This window comes from Sinocyclocheilus grahami, unplaced genomic scaffold, assembly GCF_001515645.1.
Source record: "Sinocyclocheilus grahami isolate Dianchi unplaced genomic scaffold, SAMN03320097.WGS_v1.1 scaffold8.1, whole genome shotgun sequence".
Taxonomy (NCBI): domain Eukaryota; kingdom Metazoa; phylum Chordata; class Actinopteri; order Cypriniformes; family Cyprinidae; genus Sinocyclocheilus; species Sinocyclocheilus grahami.
This window is the reverse complement of record NW_015505187.1, coordinates 451,980-459,114: the sequence shown is the minus strand read 5'-3', so window position 1 is coordinate 459,114 and position 7,135 is coordinate 451,980.

Below are 7,135 nucleotides of genomic sequence, written 5' to 3'. Positions count from 1 at the left end.
GTTTATTTTCGTGAATTTAAATGTGTGCAGCCTTCCGTTTGAGAGGCACCCATAGATAAGCTTTGTTGAACTGAAAAGGGCTCTGAATGAGGAGTCGATTCCCCTTGATGGAATCCTCTCGATTCCCAACGCCTCAGAATCGATTCTTTTTGGAATCGATTCCCAGCCCTAGAGGAACCGTCCCCAAAAGAAAATGTGGTGAAGAAATAACAAACAACCATTAAAAGTGTACTCAGCGGCTTTATACAATAGTCTAGAGGAGTTTTGTTGATTTTGTAAGAAATAAGCTTGCATTAAAGGTTCAATATTGCCGCCATCTGGTCACGCTTAATAACGCTTTGACGGCTGCAGCAATATTGTCTTGTTTTTACACAGGATGGCGCAAAATATGAGTCGTCTTCGTTTTTTCAGCACAAAGTGTGATTTCATCTTCACTACATTGTATTTCACGCTAAACTGTTTGGATTTATGATTAGGTAAACTAAAACGAATTTATTCCGAGGTGAGTCCACTAGCTACCCTCATTCCAACTGCAAATTGTAAACCGAAATCATTTTGAAATGCAGTATATTGTATCCAAATGTAGCTACTTTACTCATACTATTTCTGTTTCTCATACTATCTCATCACACTATAACTGGTTATGGTAAGGTTATTTACAAAAAGTATGACACGTTCTAGTCATAATGAAGTTTGTTTTCAGAGATATAAGAGTGTCTATTTGTTAAAGTAATATTGAACTGAATCCTAATTTTCTTTCCAGAGGCAGCTCAACGTGATCTCCTGTTCTGCAAAACTGCACCAGTGTTCTTAAATTGCTGCTGCTTATTCCAACCACTGCCTCCTTGCAAAGTGAGTAAACCTTTGAGGGGTGATGTTATAAGAGTGTTAAGTCATCTGCTGATTAAAGGTAATTTGCACTTCATATGTGTGGGACAGTCCTCACTCGTCTTGACTTGAGGAAGGCTGGCTGAAGCCGCACATCCAGCCTTTTAGGAGCCTGTCCACACACCCAGGCTGTTCTTCCCTGCATTACGCTGCACAGGTCTGTCCTCGCCATCTGGAGTTTCATCTGTGTGCTTTTACACACCACATGTCTATCCAGACACTGAAACAGGAGCATGACATTGTCATGACAAATGCAGCCACGTGTTACATAGACAGACAATAACATCATTACATTTGTTTGGATCATTGATATTGTTTGTAAATATGATGTTGTGTCACCTATCTATCTATCTATCTATCTATCTATCTATCTATCTATCATCTGTTTTTCTGTCTGTCAGTGTATTTAAGACTTTATAATAATATTCAGTTGTCCAATATTTTTGAGCAAATTAACTAACAAACATTATTTTTTGCTCTGTAGTATGATCTACACACTACGCAGCGGAAACAGCTCTTGTCTACAGACTGCCAAAGGAGCTTGCAGATATTCAGGTGCAGAACAGGAGTTGTCACATGCTCATTGACACAGCATGAAGTGTATAAAAGCCCTAAATCAGATAAGTTACTGGGGTATTTATAAAGCTAATCGAAAAAGGTGTTTTCTTGTCAAAACGAGAGAAAAAAACACTGTTTACCATGCGCTTTCTGGCCAGCCTTCTGCTTTATAGTTCCTTGGTGGAGTCAGATAATTGCTACAGAAGCTTTTATTTGCATCACTACTGACTTTTAGCATGGATAGATGACCGTTTCCTTTCTCATTATTACTGTTGTTTAGGGTTTAGTGCATGCGGCTTGCTGACAGGATCTAAACTTCAGTGTTTTACATAGCAGCTGGAGTGATCTGACCTCTCCCCACATTCAGCATTTGTGTGTGACCTGGTCGGGGTCATCTGATCATACCATCTTTTTCAAAGCCGTTGTTTAGAGTGATAGTGCAGGGCTAATGTGAGATTAATGGTTGTCCGGAGAGAGGCAGTGAGCAGATAGGGCCCGCCAGACATTTTCCTTCAACTCTTTCATTATGCTCAGTTCGTAATTACACTAAACCTAATTATTGTCCCGGGCTTTGTGATCTTCAAAGCCAAGATGTAACAAATAAAGCCGCTTGAGCGCAAGCAATGCAAATAGAGAAAAAACCGCTTAATGAACAATAAAATCGACAAAACGCTCCAGAAAAAAACGAGATTGGAGCTGATGTTAAATCTGTTGACATTTAATTTCCCAGCGAAACAGAAACACGCTTTCCTCTAAAAGACAACATTCGGGCACAAACAAATGTGCTGGCTATGAGGAGAGGAGAAGGATGAAAGATGGGTTTACTAACACGTCTCTTCGTCTCTCTTTCATGTTAATTAGAAATCACATCCCTTTGTTTCCTTTTGCAGGCACTTATTTATTTTCCTATTCCATCCATTAGAACAAATTTGCTACATGAGAGACAAATAATTGGATTTGTCTTCATGGCTGTCGTGGACGGGGGGTGTTTTTTTTTTTTTGGGGCTTTTTTTAATTTCCTGTTGAGTTTGCAGATTTGCCTTTGGATATTTTGTCCTTTTGCAGTCACGAAGAGCAGATTGCAAGGTTTCTGGTGACCTCTGAGATACCTTATCCTCAGCTCAGTGACATTCTATCCCTCACCTTTTTCCTTTTTATCATCTTGGGTTCAAATGAGTGGAATTAGATTTATTTGTCATAAGATTTTTTTAACGTTTTTGAAAGGAGTCTCTTATTCTCACCAAAGCTGTATTTATTTGATCAAATATACAGTAAAAACCATAATACTGTGAAATATTACAATTTGAAACAACATCATTCCAATTTTCAGTGTCACATGATCCTTCAGAAATCATTCTGATGCTGATTTGGTGCTTAAGAAACTTTATTATTACTATCAGTGATGAAAACTGTTGTGTTAAGTAATATTTTTCTGTGGTTACTTTTTTTTTCAAGATTCTTTGATAAATAGAAAGTTAAAAAGAACATTAAAAATAGAAATCTCTAACATTATATATAATATGTGTATATGGTAGTGTATATCAATGTATGTTCTGAGTATTCCGTTCAGCTTCACCAGAATATTGTAAAAACAGCTTATTATACATTATATACATTATATTTTGCATTTAGAATGAAACCTCAGTTCACATACACACATTTATAGAAATAGTTCCTTCAATCAAAAGTGAAAATTGTCATGTTGTTCCAAGCCCATGTGACTGTCTTCTGTCGAACTCAAATGGATTTAATAAGCAGAACGTCCCAGATGCTGTTTACCCATACAATAAAGGTGCACGGAGACAGGTGCCTTTGAGCTGCATTTCTGACAAATAGCACCATAAGTGATCCATACAACATGTGCATTAAGTTCTCTGAAGCCATGCAATAGTGCTTTGTGAAGAAATCATTCACTAAAAATATTCCTCTAAAATTCCATTATGCATTTTTGGACATTGCACCTGGGACAATCTGCTAAACTTTTCTTTTCCCATTCCAGGGAAAAAAGAAAGTAGTCGTACAGGCTTGAAACGACATGTTGGGTGAGTATATTATGTCATTTGTGATTGAACTATCCATTTAAGTTTGGTTATGCTTTAGTTTCCAGCCTATAACATTTTAAAGCATCTTGTAGAAAATGTGCATGTATGCTGAAGGGGGAGCGAGAGCACATAGGAATGAGGGAGAGGAGTGCTGGGACTGTGTATTGTGATGATATATGAGAGGGTTTGTTGGAGAGCGTCTCTTAGAGTTTAGAAGCTGCAGGGCTGAAGCTGAGCTCCACTCGCTCACACTTACTTCCTGCTCCGCTGTCCTATGAACACACTTTACACACATTCATCATTATAACATGCCCTACTTACTTTAGACATCATTAATTCATTCATGCCTCTCTTCCAAACACACACATACACGTGTAGGATCCCAGGAAGGAAGAGAAGCACACCTCCTCTTACTTAAATTTCCACAGACAAAGGAGTTCTCTGGCACGCTCGAGGAGAGAACGTGAACTAGAATTGGTGTGAACAACCCGCTTTTGGACTCGGATCAGGTGTGACTGAGTGACAAAGTGTCGGTGTGCTCACCAGCGCAGGTGATGGAGTCGGCTGCCAGCTCGCTGTGTGACTGTGAAGCCACTGAAGGCTCTGGAAACGAGTCAAACTCATCAGCATAATAGATCAGATTAAAGCTGCAAACGCTTGACAGCGCCAAGCCAGCGGGCACTCGCCGTCTAAACATTCCTGTAAATCTCGGCTTAAACAATGTAACATGGAAAGCATCCAGAAACTTCTTGTTGTGCTCACTCCTTTCGGGCATCGGACGTCAGAATGTTTGTTGTCTCCATCTACAGTGGCCTTGAAATGTATTTGGACACTTTAAAAAATGTACGTCAGTGCGTAATATAATAAAATTATAGAAATGAGGCTCAAACACAGTTTCTAAGGTTTTAAGTGACAAAAAATAGATGTAATGTTCGAGTATCTGGTTGTCAAACGTTAGTGGAACGTTCATAGTTTATGCATTTCCGCCTGTAAAAAATGGGCAATTGTGAGTTTAAAATAAGAAATCAAGTCACATTGTAAGATATAAAGTGCAATTACAACATATAGATCAATTATAAGAAAAGAGTTATGTGACATAGACTTTTTTTTTTTTTTTTTCACTTTTAGTTGTAGTAATTTTAGTACTTAAACTTATGTAATTTTAGTTAGTTGCCAAGGCACCATGTCTAATTTTCTTAAGTTTACATTTTCCATGTAATATTTATATTTATTTCTTTTATTTCAACTGTATTTCAATTAACACAAACTATTTTTAATTGTTTTACAGTAGTTTTAGTTAACAATAGCAGCACTGAAAAGAACAACCAGTCGAGTAACTACACGGGTTTAAAACAAATCTGTTTGATTCACTAAAATGAGCTGCTCATAAGAGTCATTAGTTTAGGAATCAGACTACATCTACGCAGTAGATTCAGTTGTTTTTCAGGGCTGCTGAATAGTAATACAGAAAACATTGTATGTGCATTTTAGTACAGTGTTTCATCCACAGGCACGGTCAATTAATGAAATTAATTAAACAAATGTTATTTGTTTCCAGTATTTCTTTTTAAAGATACTTGATTCTTGGTTCTTGATCCCCAACCCTTTTGACTGATTGAAGATGTGCTTTGTGAAACTGGCTTGACTCGGCTAAACATTTAAAATCGTCTTTCTCGCATTTTCACTCTCTCTTCATTTACCCCACAGCAACTAATGTAGCACACAGTCAATCTAGTCCTTAATATTCTCCATCCTTTCCCTTAAAGACACATTTTCAGCCCTCTCACTTCCTTCACTGACCCTCCAGTTCCCTAAGAGCGTGTGTTACTCTGTCTTACCCACTGGTGCTGGGCCTGAGGACAGCCATCATCACTTTAACCCCTGATTCCATGCCCGGGGGGCAGATCAGACAGTTTCTGTGGCCTCTCACCTCGCTAGCTCCGGCCCTGTGGTGAACGGCACTCAGCCAGCCTTGCCAGCACGTCTTGATTTGGAGCGCCTTAAGAGAATGTTTTAATTGTCACTTCTCATTTAGGGGGAGAGTGACATCTCTGGGCGGACAGGCGGGAAAAAGGCGGGCCGCAGTAATCAGAGGCGATGAAGACGGCTTACACGCTGCTGTAATCGCACACACAGTTACGCTCATACATGCATATACACACAGTCCCCAGGAAGCTGTTTGCGATGAGCTGTTCCTACTTTTGGCTCCAAGCACCGGGAGGTTCTCCGCTCTGCTAGGCCATGATCTGATTTGACAAGCGCGCTGCTGTCATCTCAAGTTTGTCCGATTTGAAATTCTAATTAATGAACTTGCAGCCACTTTTGTGTTGTTTCCTTTTGCATCTGTCCCCCCCCCCCCTTCATTTGCCCAAGTTGCTTTTTATTTCCTTTGCAGGATTCGTCTTCTATTTGTCTTTTTCTCATTCTTCTAAGTCTCCTTTGTTCTCTCGACTAATTGACTCCTGAGCCCCAGCGTGTTTTAGCATGTGACTGTTTTCGCCACAACGCTGATGTTATCGGGAACAGCAGAAGGAGGGTCACACTCTTGTAATTAAACCTTGCATAAGCCAAAACGTAATGACTTGAGATCGCTAAAGTTGATGGCTTCAAGAAGAGCGAGTCAGCACTGAAGATTTGATCATTTAATAATAGTTCCCTCACTTCCTCAACACTTTGTCAATCACATTTTGATTATTCTGCAGTGCAAGAGCCTGTGAATGTCCATGCTTTGAGTATGCGATCAGATGATGGTCTGGACATTTACTCACCATCATGTTGTTCCTAATCCAGATGACCTTCTTTCTTCAATGGAAAACAAATTAGATACTTTTGAAGAATATTCAGACAGGTTTCCAGGCAAAAACAGTCAAAAAAATGCCAAAAAAACATCATAAAAATATCCGACAAGTGCGCTATCCACCTAATTTTTAATGTAAGATACCATTTTGAACATTGGAAGTGCGAGGCTTCCAGTGTCAACTGCTTATTTTAGCTCTACTAAAACAGACCGTAATGCTCTTTGATGTTGCAAACTGGCATTTGTTATCATATTATTTAAATTTATCGTAATCATAAACACACTGGTTTGTGCACGTAGTTTTACCATTAACTGTACTTTATTCTTCTAGTTATTTACCTACTCAATAGTAGCTAATGAATCAGAAGTTTTGCGCACTTACATGGAATAGGTTGCTTCCACGGTGAAAAATATGGAGGATTTTTCCAAGACTTCTGACGATAGCTTTGTGTGAGAAACAAACTGAAATTTGATGTATTATTAACAGATAATCTTCACTTCCAGTGAGCCGTTAACTCAAGAACTGCTGTGACTGGATCATTCAATCAGTGAGTTGAACTCACATTAACGAGTCATTCCGTTCCATATGTGAACCCGATCATTCTGTTTATTATATACTGACTCAAAATAATGATTTATTGACTCGTCTGGTTTTCAACTTCACCTCATTGCTTTTTAAGCTTCACAGACATATTCACTATAAACTTCTATGTGAGGAATCTTCATAAATTCTGTCTTTTTGTGTTCCACACAAAAATAACGGGGTTTGAAAGCTCATGAGGGTGAGGAAATAGTGACAGAATTACATTTTTATTTTGAACTACTCCTGTAAGCCAGTCACTTTAGGGGA